The sequence below is a fragment of the Pelecanus crispus genome, chromosome 24 (assembly GCF_030463565.1).
Source record: "Pelecanus crispus isolate bPelCri1 chromosome 24, bPelCri1.pri, whole genome shotgun sequence".
Classification (NCBI taxonomy): domain Eukaryota; kingdom Metazoa; phylum Chordata; class Aves; order Pelecaniformes; family Pelecanidae; genus Pelecanus; species Pelecanus crispus.
The window spans coordinates 368,567-382,464 of NC_134666.1; positions in this window are offsets into that span (position 1 = coordinate 368,567).

Below are 13,898 nucleotides of genomic sequence, written 5' to 3' on the forward strand. Positions count from 1 at the left end.
AAGAGCTTAGAGCCATCCAGTGCAGCACTCCAGTCATGAGAGTCGTCCCACCACCTTTCTGTGATGGTGACTATGTCATAGCTATCCTGCTGCACAAGGGCTTCCAGCTCCTCCTGTTTATTGCCCATGCTGCGTGCATTGGTGTAGATGCACTTGAGACGGGATATCGATTTCGCCGCCAACGTTGCCATGCCGCCCCTGGGCTCCTCACGAGCGAGCCTGCTTATATCCCCTACCCCCCTTCAAACTTAGTTTAAAGCCCTCTCAATGAGTCCCGCCAACTCATGGGCGAGGATCCTTTTCCCCTTTGGAGACAGCCGATCTCCATCAGCCACCAGCAGGCCCAGTGCTGTGTAAACCTCCCCATGATCGAAAAACCCAAAATTCCACTGATGGCACCAGCCTCTGAGCCACCTGTTAATCAGGTGATTTTTCCCATTCCTTTCAGCACTCTTAACTGCCACTGACGGGATTGAAGAAAACACTACCTGCGCTCCCGATCCTGCGACCAATCGCCCCAGTGCCCTGAAGTCCCTCTTCATTGCTTTAGGACTTCTCTCTGTAATCTCATCACTGCCCACCTGTACAACCAGCAATGGGTAATAATGGGAGGGCCTCACAAGGTCGGGGAGTTTCCTAGTAATGTCCCTAACCCGGGCCCCAGGGAGGCAGCAGACTTCCCTGTGGGATGGGTCCGGGCAGAGATTGGGCCCTCAGTTCCCCGCAGGAGGGAATCACCCACCACAATTACCCTCCTTTTTTTCTTAACAGGGGCAGTCGTAATCCGTGGGGGTGACTGACTGGCCCTCGGCAACCCCCTGGCTGGACCGTCACCTTCACCTCCCTCCCCGCTTGCCTGGCCCTCAGCTTCCAGGGCCCCATATCTGTTAGGTAAGGGCAGCTGGGAGGGTGAGGGAGGCTGGGAGGGGATTCGCCTGCCACCCCGGGCAGGGACTTGTTTCCATTCCCCGCCGTCTCTTGGATCCCCTCCTTCTGCTTGCCGGCAAGACGGTAGGGGATCCTCCGCTCCTTGTGGAGCCTCCATCTGCTGCCTTGGCCCCAGGGACGGTCGGGTGCGGCTCCACCAGTCTATCTCCCCCTCGCACTCCCCGATACTCCTCAGCCGTTCCACCTCCTCCTTCAGCTCTGCCACCAGGCTGAGGAGACCATCTACCTGGTCACAGCCAAGACATTTGCCATCTCCGCTGCCCTCCGGTACAAGCGACAGGCTCAGGCACTCCCCGCAGCCGGCGACCTGGACGGCTGCATGTTTGTGCGGGAGCTCCGTCTGGGTCGCCGCATTCCTTCTGGCAGAGGCTTTCGGGCGGGTGGTAACTATAGCTGCCAGGTGTTCTCCTGGGTGGACGATGGCCACTGCCTGAGTTTCCCTTTGGCACTAGGAGCGGGGGCACTTGGCATTCCCCACACGCCCTGACCGCGCGAACTGCCACGCAAACTGACGCGCCATGCCCTCCTGACGTGCCACGCCATGTTCGCCCGTCCTGTTCACCATCACTCCTGGTCGCTCACGCTTGCTGGGGGCTGCTTTTATAGGTGGGGGGTTTAGGCTGCCATCACTCCTGGCAGCTCAGGCAAGGGCAGATGGCCAGAGTGTGTTTGGCTGTGAAAGCACTGTCAAGGCAAGGGGAGGACCAGCAAGAGCTGTAAGCCCTTAGAGATATGGTGTGGGAGAAATGCCTGGACGTTTTGCACTTGGGGAGCTGGTCCGTGCTGAGGGTGAGAGTGAGCTTGGGAATGTGTCTTGGGAGTGCTGGGAGGCAAGGCCAGGGCACATGCCAGATAGTGTTTCCAGTGAAAGCGCTGTCAAGGGAAGGTGAGGACCAGCAAGAGCTCTAAGCCCTTAGGCCTATGGTGTGGGAGAAATTGCGGGAGTTTTGCAGTGTCAGAGCAGGGCTCTGCCGACCGTGACAGTGACATGGAGGGTTGGCAGTGTAAGGCACTAAGCAAGCACGGAGCGCCACTGCGTGTGGTCGGCAGAGCCCTGCTCTGACACTGCAAACTCCAACGCTTTCTGCCACAGCAAAGCTGCCAGCACTCAAAGCTCTTGCTGCTCTCAGCTTTCGCTGTGTCTTGTTTCACAGCCAAACACACAGTGGCGCTCCATGCTTGCTTATTTCCTTACACTGCCAGCTCGGTCTTACGGCCACGATCAGCAGAGCCCTGCTCGACACTGCGAACGTCCAGCGATTTCTCCCGCAGCAAAGATGAGAGCACTGAATGCTCTTGTTGCTCCCCACCTTCCCGTGCCACCGCTTTCACAGCACTAAGGCCTTCCACTATTGCGGTGGGAGGAATCGCTGAACGTTTGCACTTTGGCAGCTGGTCTCTGAGAGAGTGAGAGTGAGCTTGAGAACGTGTCTTCGGAGTGCTTGGAGGAAAGGCAAGGGTACATCACCATTGTGTGTTTCCCTGTGAAGGCGGTGGCTAGGAAAGGTAAGGAGGAGCGAGAACTTTCCGTTCTGGCACCTTTGCTGTGGGGGAAAGCGTTGGAGTTTGCAGTGTCAGAGCAGGGCTCTGCCGATCGGACACAGTGGCGCCCGCGTTTGCTTTGCTCCTTACACTGCCAACCCTCCATGTCACTGTCACGATCGGCAGAGCCCTGCTCTGACACTGCAAAACTCCCGCAACTTCTCCCACACCATAGGCCTAAGGGCTTAGAGCTCTTGCTGGTCCTCACCTTCCCTTGACAGCGCTTTCACTGGAAACACTATCTGGCATGTGCCCTGGCCTTGCCTCCCAGCACTCCCAAGACACATTCCCAAGCTCACTCTCACCCTCAGCACGGACCAGCTCCCCAAGTGCAAAACGTCCAGGCATTTCTCCCACACCATATCTCTAAGGGCTTAGAGCTGTGGCTGGTCCATATTTTAAAAAAATATTTTTAAAAAATGGTGTACAAATTTTTTTTTGTTTTTTTTTTTTTTTTACATATTTTTGTTTGGACATACAGAAATTGCGGTTTCATCCTGCCACACTCCAAAGAGTGTGTTCAGGGCCTAAATAGGAAGCTATATGGACCCAGGAAAGGGGCAGGGTACCCCCAAACCCTGCGGGTCAGGCCCGGGACAGGGGCAGCAGATCCACAAACCCTGCAGGTCGTGGACCAGACAGGGACAGGGCAACCCAAACCCCATGGATCAGGACCAGGACTGGTGCAGGGAAAGCTCAAAACTCTGTGGGTCACAGCCACGACAGGAGTAGAGAACACCAAAACCCATGAGTCGGTGCCAGGACTGGGGCAGGACACCCCCAAACTGCACAGGTCAGGGCCAGGACAGGGGCAAGGCACCTCCAAACCCCATGAGTCTCAGCTACAACAGACACAGGGCACCACGAACCTACGGGTGATGGCCGTGAGAAGGCACCCAGGGTCAGAACAAGGGCCAAGAACCACAAAACGCCACGGGTAATGGCCCAGACGGGCACAGGGCACACCAAACCCAGCGGATCAGGTCCAGAACAGGAGCAGGGCACCCCCAAGCCAAGCTGGTCCTGGAAAGAGAGGGGGCCAGAAAACCCCACAGCTCAAGGTTCAGGGGCAGGGATCCCCAAAATACCTCAGATCAGGGCCAGTATAGGGGCAGAGTACCCCCAAACCGCACTTGTAGCGGCCAAGACGGGGTAGAGAACCCCAAACCTCGCAGGCCAGGGCCATGACAGGGACAAGGCAGCTTGGCATCCCTGTGGGTCGTGGCCAGGTCAGGGGCCCCAGACCCCACGGATCACAGCCAATACAGAGCCCGGGCACCCCCAAAAGACTGTGGATCAGGGCCAGGACAGAGACAGGCAAGCCCAAAAATCCATGGGTCAACCCCAAAACCTCATGGGTCAGGTCCAGGACAGGGACAGGGACAGTGTCGGGGCCAGGACAGAGGCATTGCACCACAAACCCCCTGGGTCAGGGCCAGGAAAGGGGCACAGCACTCCGAAAAATTGCAGGTCAGGGCCAAAACAGGGGCAGGGTACCCCCAAATGTCATGAGTCAGGGAAATGAAAGGGGCAAGGCACTCCCTACCCTACAGGTCTGGGCCAGGTCAGTGGCAGGACACCCCAAACACCTGCAGCCCGCAGAGGACCCCACGCCGGAGCAGGGGGATGTGCCTGAAGGAGGCTGTGACCCCGTGGGAAGTCCACACTGGAGCAGGCTCCTGGCAGGAGCTGTGGCCCCGTGGAGAGAGGAGCCCAGGCTGGAGCAGGTTTGCTGGCAGGGCTTGTCGCCCCATGGGGGACCCACGCTGGAGCAGTCTGCTCCTGAAGGGCTGCACCCCGTGGAAGGGAACCACGCTGGAGCAGTTCGTGGAGAACTGCAGCTCGTGGGAAGGACCCACGTTGGAGAAGTTTGTGGAGAACTGTCTCCTGTGGGAGGGACCCCACGCTGGAGCAGGGGAAGACTGTGAGGAGTCCTTCCCTGCGGAGGAAGGAGCGGCGGAGACAACGCGTGATGAACTGACCATTCCCCATCCCCCCGCGCCACTCGGGGGAAGGAGCAGAGAAACTGGGAGTGAAGTTGAGCCCGGAAAGAAGGGAGGGGTTGGGGGAAGGTGTTTTAAGATTTGGTTTTATTTCTCATTACCCTGCTCTGGTTTGGTTGGCAATAAATTAATTTCCCTGAGTCGACTGTGTCCAGCCCGTGACGGTAATTGCCGAGTGATCTCTCCCTGTCCTTACCTCAACCCATGAGCTTTTTGTCGTATTTTCTCTCCCCCGTCACGCTGAGGAGGGGAGTGATAGAGCGGCTTTGGTGGGCACTTGACGTCCAGCCAGGGTCAACCCACCACAAAAGAAGTCGCTGAATTCAGCGGATATGAGTGGAATGAAGAAGGTAAGGACCAAGGAAACAATTCCAAGAGAACACAGTAACTTCTGAAGGCAGCCAGCCAAGCGGCAGTGAAAACCAATAAGAAATCAAGAGACCACTGACCAGAATTAAGTGACTGGACTTGCGGTTGGACTTGGGAATCGGGTGATGGGTGGTACGGGTATAACTGAGAGGTGTGAACTGGGGTAGGGGTCACTCTCTGGAGGCACCCAGCTCGAGCTGTAACCTAAGACCTAATAAAAGACTAATTGGAAACCTTCACTCGGACTTCATGTTCTCAGCAACATCCTAGGCTTGGCCCCTGTTATGGTGGCCAGGCATGTGTAAATCCGTAACAGTACAGATGGAGAGAGAAACTGGAGAGTGAACAGGACAGAGAGGACTAAGAAATAAAAAGAGGGTCAGATGTGGGCAAAGAGACCGAGAAGGGGAAAAAAGCAGCAATGAGATGGAGGAAGAGGAAAAGAGGGCTGAGAAGCATGAAACAGGGAGAGAGAACAAATAAAAGGTAGAGCCAGCTGGACAGGGTTGTACAGCAAGAAACAATGTGATAGGCAGCAGGACAGAAAAATAAAGACAGGCACAAGGCACGGTGGGATACTCGACTTTCTAAAATACTTCACCAATTACATAATCGATATGGACCCACTGGAAGCCCCATGAGTCAAGCATTCTTTACCGAGACCAAATCTAATACTCCCTCTGCCAATGAAGGAAAATTCCCGATAACATTTCAACCAGGACAACTGGTTATGGTTAACTTACCACAAATTGGAAATGTGCCTATGACTCTGACTAAACCTCATGGCACACTTGCTTGGGAAGCTATTGATAACAGTGGTACAGAACACAGAATTACTACTAGGTGGATTTATCCTGTATCATAAAAGGGGTAACCTGTTCAGACTCTCCCCACTGAAACAGGTTGTGTTTGGGTTTGTTTTTTTTTTTTTTTTCCTCCTCTTTTCTCTCTCCCTTTTGCAGCACCCCGCAGGATGGCAAACGAAAATGCTGTGTTCATGTTACTATTCCAAACCCTAGCAACGTCGCTCCTCTGAGCCTGTGGTCAAAGAACCATAGAATGGCCATGGTCTCAAGGTCCTGTTAAGTATACCGCGAGTATGGGAAGTTTAAACCTTTCTATCGTGGTCATGCACAGAACTGAGGTATACTTGGAAAACAAATGGAGCTGGGACAAAGATGAAGCTGACGGTAACGTTCCTCAACTTCGGGGAATGACAGGGAAAGAAATTAAAATAGGATGCCGGATGATCAATGGGTCCGCTCACGAGAAGGCATCTCAGATTTCTGTGTACAGTATCACATCACACCCAACAGAAAAAGATACAAAACTTTGTGCCTCTGAGACTGGACTGTTGGTACAATTTTACCTTAGTGCAACCTGCTCTCGTAGTCTGCCTTTGGGCTCGCCATGGCATGGGACTATCCTTTAAATTTAAAATAGACATTACTGAGCCTAGTACAGTAACATCCGCCCCGACTGTAATGGGTAAGAAAAACCTATCCCCACAAATTTCTGATATGGGACCATATGTGATCAAAAATACTGGACAACAGCAAATACTATTTAACCCATCATGGTCCCTTAAACGAGTGGAACTGTCAATGCAGGTTAACGTCTCTACAATTAAACCTACCTGCTCACCATTCCTAAATACATCCTGTACAGGATGGTTGGCATGGTTACATGGACAAACTCTCACCTCCCCAAAGCGAGCAAAGAGAGATGTAACCGGTGTCACAGGGACAGGATTGGGAGTCTTGAATAGTACAGCTGCGGAAATACTCATGAATAAATTAAGCACAACAACAAGCGATTTGAACAAATTAGAAGACCCCTTACAGTCTTCTCTGTCAGCACTGGGAACTAGTCGATGGCTTGTAGCTGACATACTACCTAAGTGGGAAAGAATCAATGAAAGAGACCACCAACTAATCATGGGCGCTCTAGGCACAGCTCAAACTAGCCTCTCTCTTGCTCTTAGTTGCATTCAAGCCCAACGGTGGATACAATCTATTGTAACAACAGTTCTAAGAGAAGGCGATGAGGGCACCTTGCCCACTGAAATTCAAAAGGTAATCTGGAATAACGCAGCTCAATTTGAAAGAGACTTCCAATCCTGGTGGCGCCTAATCAATTTTACCTAGAACCCTCCCGACAGTAAGGCCACAGCTTTCGTATTAACGATACGCAGTGCTTTGGTATACACCATATACCCACCCGATCATTGCGCTGGGGTTAAACCATAACGGAACCGTACTCTATCCACTAAAACATAGAGTATGGGCCCGACAAAATGGGCATAAGTGGCAAACTATCGATGCTGATGCCTGTGTTGTACGGGAACAACAGGGATTTGTTTGTGAAAGCAACACCATTAAGGCCCAAGACATTTGTCTTGACACTGAACAAAGCGTTTGCCATTTTGAATTACATCCCAATGAAACCCCTGAAACTGTACTTATCTATGTTGGACATGGATGCATTTGTATGAGAACCCTTTGTAACTCTGTATCTGTAGATAACACCACTATAGATACATACACTCACTCAAATACCCATATTTGTAATTGTATCAGATTAAAAAAAAAAAATAGGGACAGCGAACTAGGATGGAGATGTAGAAATAAAATTTTTAAAAAGGCAGCACTAAGGAAGGATGAGAACCGATTCAAAGCTAAAGACATCAAATGGGATAAAAGTAGACACAGAACACTTTAAAAGCGACAAGGACTAGGAGAAGTAACAAACAGAAATTAAAGAATAGGGACAACAAACTAAATGGAGACGTACAAAGTAAATTTTTTAAGCAATGGGATACATGACAGGCAGGAATCAAATAAAAAATAGGGATAGGGAGCTTGGCAAAGGTAGGCATAGAAGGAAAATTTAAAAAGCGATGAGGTACGGGACAGATGGGAAAGAACTAAAAGTAGAGACAGCAAACTAGATAAAAGCAGCCATAGAAGCAACATTTTAAAAACCAAGGGATTAAGAGAGGAAACCATTAAACAATATTGTTAGCAAATGAAAACGCAGGCATAGAAAAAAAAAATTAAAAGCGAGGGTACTAGGGAAAGACAAGAAATACTGAAGAAATTACAACAGTGACTGGGATAAAGGTAGAAGGAAAGATTAACCAAATAAAGAAAAAAATTTACAAATAGCGACAGCAAACTAAAACCGAGACGTAGAAATAAAATGTAAAAACCAACAGCGCTAAGAAAAGACAAGAAACAGGAAAAAAAGACAGCAAAGGGAATAAAACGAGGCACGGAAACAACATTTAAAAAGCGACAGGCGTTAGCAAAATAAAGGAAAAAATTATGAAATGGGGACAGCAAACTAAAACACGTAGAAAGAAAATTTTAAAAGTGAGGGCACTAAGGAAAGGCAAGAAATAATTGAAAGACCGAAACCAAGACAGCAAACGGGATAAACGCAGAAAATTAAAAAGCAACAGGGATTAAGGAAATAAATGGAAAAAATTAAACAAAGTGACAGCAAACTAAAACGGAGACACAGCAAGAAAATCTAAAAAGCGAGGCACTAAGGAAAGAGGAGAAATAATTAAAAACAGACATCAAAGGGGAAAAAGCAGACATGGAAAGAACACTGAAAAAGCAACAGGGATCAGGGAAATAAAGGGAAAAATTAACAAATAGGGACAGCAAACTAAAACAGGGATGTAGAAAGAGAATTTTAAAAGCAAAGGCACTACCGAAGACAAGAAATAATTAAGAAATGAAGGCAGCAAACAATAAATGCAGACAGGAAACTTTAAAAGTAACAGTGATTAAAGAAATAAGGAAAAAAAAAAGTAGCAACGGTGAACTAAAACAAAGATGTAGAAAGACAATTTAAAAAGCAAAGGGATTAGGAACAGAGAGGAAAAGAATTTACAATTAGGGTCACCTAACTAACTAAAGGAAGACATTGAAACAAAATTTAAAAAGGGATGAAGTAGAGGACAGGCGGGATAAAACCACGGACGTGGAACTGGATAAATGGAAATTTAGAAAGCAACGGGGTACTGGCCATACGGGTAAGAAGTTAACTATCAGGAGAGGAAGACAGCCAGCCAGCCACAGGGAAAGGACACTGGAAGAGCAACAGGGTGCAGAGCAGAGGGAGTCACTGAAAACAGACAGGCTGCTGGGTAGAGTGAGACCTAGAAACACAATTTTCACAAGCAACAGGGGGAAAAGGCAGCGTGGGAAGAATGAAATAATAGAGGGTGGGGAGCCGGAAAGACAGAGGCAGAGAAAGGAAACGTAGAAGGTGCCTGTGTACAGGGCAGTGCTAGCAGAAGAGCAAAAAGCTTTGGGGAGCCGGACAGCCTGGAAGGGAAACGGAGGCCGGCACAGATCTGGAGAAGCACGGCAGGGATGGGCGCGGACGCACGGCAGGGGACACGCGACTCACCACAGCTCCTAGTGCCAGCAGGAGACCTTCGCTGCCCCGAGGCTTCTCTCTCTGCCTCTGCCCCTTCCTCCCCCGCAGTGCCCGCTGCCTGACCCTCGCCCTCCCAGGAGCGGGCGGCGGGTGCCTCCATGCTCCTCTCCCACGAGGCTTCCCAGATGCACGGCGGCTCACGCGTGCAGCCAACGGAGGCACTGAGCTCCCGGTGCCGTGCGCTGGTGGCACGCTCTGTCGCTCCTCTGGCCGGGAGGGATGCTTCCTCGCTGTGGGGACCGGCCGGCCATGCCTTGCTGGAGACAGCTGCCTGTGGAAGCCCCTTTGTCTCACTCCTCAGCCAGCTCCCACAGGCAGGCATGCTCAGGCAGCCCCCCCTCCCCAGCTGGAGCTCCTTGGTGCAGCAGGGCCATCTTCACCCCCAACAGCTGCACCTGGGGCTGCCCTGGCCTGCAGCCTTTTTAAAGCCTTGGCCCAGCCCCATCCTGACCTCACGAGTCCCACCTGGGCTGCCCCAGCCCACAGCTGCAGCCCATGGGGAACAGGGGGCCATCACCTCAGCCCCACATCACATCACTCCCTCCCCTGGACCCAACCACAGCTGCTTCCCCAAACCCCACAGCTGGAAATGCACCCAGGAGCACAAAGGAGGCAGTGAAGGACTGTTCCTTTACGTGCATCAGAAATCCCGGCAGCGAGTTGGCTGTGAGGCTCGGTGCCCAAAGGCAGCAGAACAGAGGGAACAGAGGGAAAAGAGGGAAGCAGGCGGAAGGACAGAGGGAGGTGGAGAAGAGGTGTGGCACAGGGAGCCAGCAAATGGGATAATGGGAACAAGAGAGGGACGGGGAACCGTGCCAGGGTGTCGAGAGAGAGAGAAATGGAGGGCAGCGAGGAGGAGATGGAGTAGAGAACCACAGGAGCAGAGAGGAGGAGATGGAGTAGAGAACCACAGGAGCAGAGAGGTGGAGCAATACATAGGAGTGTGGGGGCAGGGGAGAGAGATGGAAGGGATGGGGCAGGACACCCCGCACCGACCTGAGGGCACGCTTGCTGAGCTCCATCCAGTGTTTACACCCACCGGGGCAAAGAGTGAAGGTGGTGGGGCTGGTGCACCAATTGCCCGACCCAGAGCCCCAAGCTGGCCCCAGTGTGCCTCTCAGGTTCCCCAGTCCCCTGCCGGTGGCCCCAAGACCCAGTGTAGGGCTGGCTGCCTCCGAGCCCCCAGCCTGATGGCAAGAAAGAGATGGCACCAGCGGCAGCATCGAGCAGCAAGGCACGCACCAGGGCTGCTGCCAAACCCAAGAAGCTGAGCTGGCTGTGCCTGTTGCCTACGGGGGGCCAAACCCCACGGGAGGGGCTGCCGTGGCAGCTGCGCATGCTGCCACGGCCTCCTGCCGACTCTCTGCTACCCCTCGGGCCCTGGGGTGTCCTCACGGCCGTGCCCACCCCGCTGGAGGAGGAGTCGGTGCCCATCACACCCGAGCAGCGGCCCGAGTGGGAGCACATGAAGAAGCTGGCCCAGGACGAGCGGGAACGGGCGGTCCTGCAGACGTCACTGGGCCCACTGCGGGTCTTTTTGTACAGAGGGAGATCGACATGGAGATAGCCAAAAACAATGGCTATCCATCACCCACCAGTCCAGCACCATCCTGCGTAGCACCCCCACGCAGAGCAGATGTGGAAGCAGAGACCTGCAGCCACCCGCCCCAGCCCTCTCCCAGATCCCAGCTGCTTGTTTAATTCATGACAAGAGTTGGGTGTTTGCCCTGCAGTGCCTCTCTCTGCCTGCGGTCATTTGCTCAGTGGGAGGAGCGGTGGGGGGGGGTCAACTGGCCTGCAGATGGCCACCGAGAGGATGGGCAGACGGGGCATCGCGCCGGGTGGTGGGCGCCCATGGGAGAAACCACGCTGATTTGCACCATCGGCGGCAGGACGGAGGCCTCCATCGCTGCCCCGGTACCGGCATCGCCATCGCTGCCCCAGCACCGGCATCACAGCCGGTGAGCCGGATCTGGCCCTGGGAAGGAGCTGCATCCGCCCCGGGGGGCCAGGCAGGGGCTGGCTGAGCGTGGAAAACGCAGCTCGTACCTGGCCAGCGAGCGGCCATTGCTGGCCGGGGCTCCCATGCCAAGATCCGGAGCTGGCGCTGTACTGGCTGTCCAGCTCGCTCAGCCCCGACTCTGGCCTCGTCTGGCGCTGCCCGCACCTCATCCAGCACAACCCAGCTAACTGCCTAGCCTCTGAAAAGATTTGAAAACTGTAGTTAATAACCACACCTGCACAAGCCCGGGGCCTGCTCTGATGCTAACAGCTCCTCAGCCACCAATGACCTCACAGCCACCTGCACAGCAGAAGCATCCTCACTGCCAACACCCTGCACTTTTCCCCTCCATCTCCCATCTTCCCCACGCTCTCCTCTTTCCCAGGCGCCTTTCTCACCTGCTCCACCACCTCCCCAAGGTCCATCTCTGGGTTTGTGCGGCAGGTGTTACCTCAGAAGCATTGTCCCAGCTGGGTCACCTGCATCTCCTTCTCTTCTTCCTCTGCTGTCATCCTGACTGCGCCAGCTGCCCGATGCACTTTTTGATCTCAAAGGCCCCTTCCTCCTGCCTCCCTTCTGCTGTTAAATCCTCTTCCTGCAAGAGCAGTCACACCCGTTGGTGTCCCCTCTGTGGCATCTTACCTGCATCTTCCTCAGCTGGACAGCTGCTCAGAACTGTCACCATCAGCCCTGGCCGTGCTTGAAGTCTTCTTCTGGCACAAGCGCAGCTCCGGGTGTGCTTGGTGCATACTGTGCTTCCTGAAGGAGAGCGGCAATGCTCAAAGTCACTCCTGGCCAGTGTCCTGCTGGGAAGAGCCGATTTGAAGGCAGGTTTGCTGCAGGTCCTGAGGCCCCCAGCGCGGCCACAGGTCCCACATCTGGCTCCTTCCAGCAGGATTTTGGAAAGCCCGTTCCCAGATGTGAGCGCCAGGCCAAGGGCACGGGGCAGAAAGAGCCCCCACCCCTGAGGGCCCCAGCCCCCAACCGGCCTCCGCCCCCAAACTACTAAAGCTTCCAAGCAGGCTCTCCCAACTCAACTATCTTCAGTTTGAAGAAAAGAAACTGCATGCTCCCAGATTCAGTCATCTGATGAAAACTGTTAGAGGACCATTTGGGCTTCAGCTCCAGAACAAAAGAATTTCCTTTGCAGAATCCCAGCCACCACCTCCATGATCGTCGTCACCAACCCACAAAAGCTGCGTTGTAAAAAATCTTGCAGCTAATTAAAATTATCCTCTCCTCCCCAAATCTTTGTTCTTCTCATACCCTCAGACTACTGTGGTAACAATCATATAATTATTCTGTAATTACCACCAACATGAAACCCCTCCAAAGCATTATTCCCTGACATGACTCACAGCACTAGTGATAAGGGAGAACCATCACTAACCACGCACCCACCTGATAGTCCTTTTGCCTCTGTGACCCAGCACATCCACATGGATCTCTCTGCCTGACAGGAGAAGACCGGCCCAAAAAAATATCTTTGCACTGTTTTGGCTCTCGAGTAAGCAAGGAATTTATGACAGCGATATGCAAACAAGTTTAAGAGAAAGCAGGATAGCAGAAGAAGCAGAAAATGTGATATGTCTCACCCACCTCTAATTTCAGACAAAGTTTCAGGGGTGGGTTTTTCTGTTTGGCTCTTTTAATCACTGCACAGCACAAGTGAAAACACACGCACCTGTGTTTTAAGGAGAACTGTAACCTACAGGAGTGAAACTATCCAGGCTGTGTCATTACACTTCTTTCCAGGATACATCAGTCATTTTTTCACATTTCAGTGGAGAACTTTACATTAAAATCACTCATTTCTGATACAGAAATAGCAAAACCTCGGCTGTAAATCTTTAAAAAGAATAATACATTGTAGGAAAACTGTTCTTATAAACTGCAAATGACATGTTTCTGCTGCCAAAGGTTATAACGCTTTTGAGCATCTTTGCCGTCTTCATCTTCTTTGTCTTCACTTTTTTCTGATGACATTCTAACTACCACACCCCAACATAACATTAAACTGTTCAAGCACTCTTGCAAATTACACGAAACCCAAAATGCCTTACTGCCCTAGTTTGGGCTGGGAGAGTTCAATTTCTTCACAGTAGTTTGCATTGGGCTATGTTTGGATTTGTGCTCAAAACGGTGTTTGGATAACACACTGATGGTTCAGTTACTGCTGAGCAACGCTTACACCGCGTCAAGGCCTCTTCTCCTCCTCATGCTGCCCCGCCAGTGAGTAGGTTGCGGGTGCACAGAAAGTTGGGAGGGGACACAGCCGAGACAGCTGACCCCAACTGACCAAAGGGATATTCCAGACCATATGATGTCATGCTCAGCAATAAAACTGGGGCGGGGGGGGGAAGGGTGGCAGGGGGAGCTGCTGCTGAGGGGCTGGCTGAGCATCGGTCGGTTGGTGGCGAGCAATAGATTTCATTTGCATGGCTTGTTTTTGGGGGGTTTTATTTTCCTCTCTCTCTTGGTTTTTTCTTTTCCTTACAATTTTTTTTTAAAAATCTTTCTAATTTTTAAACTGCTTTTATCTCTACCCACGAGTTTCTTTCTCACTTTTACCCTTCTGA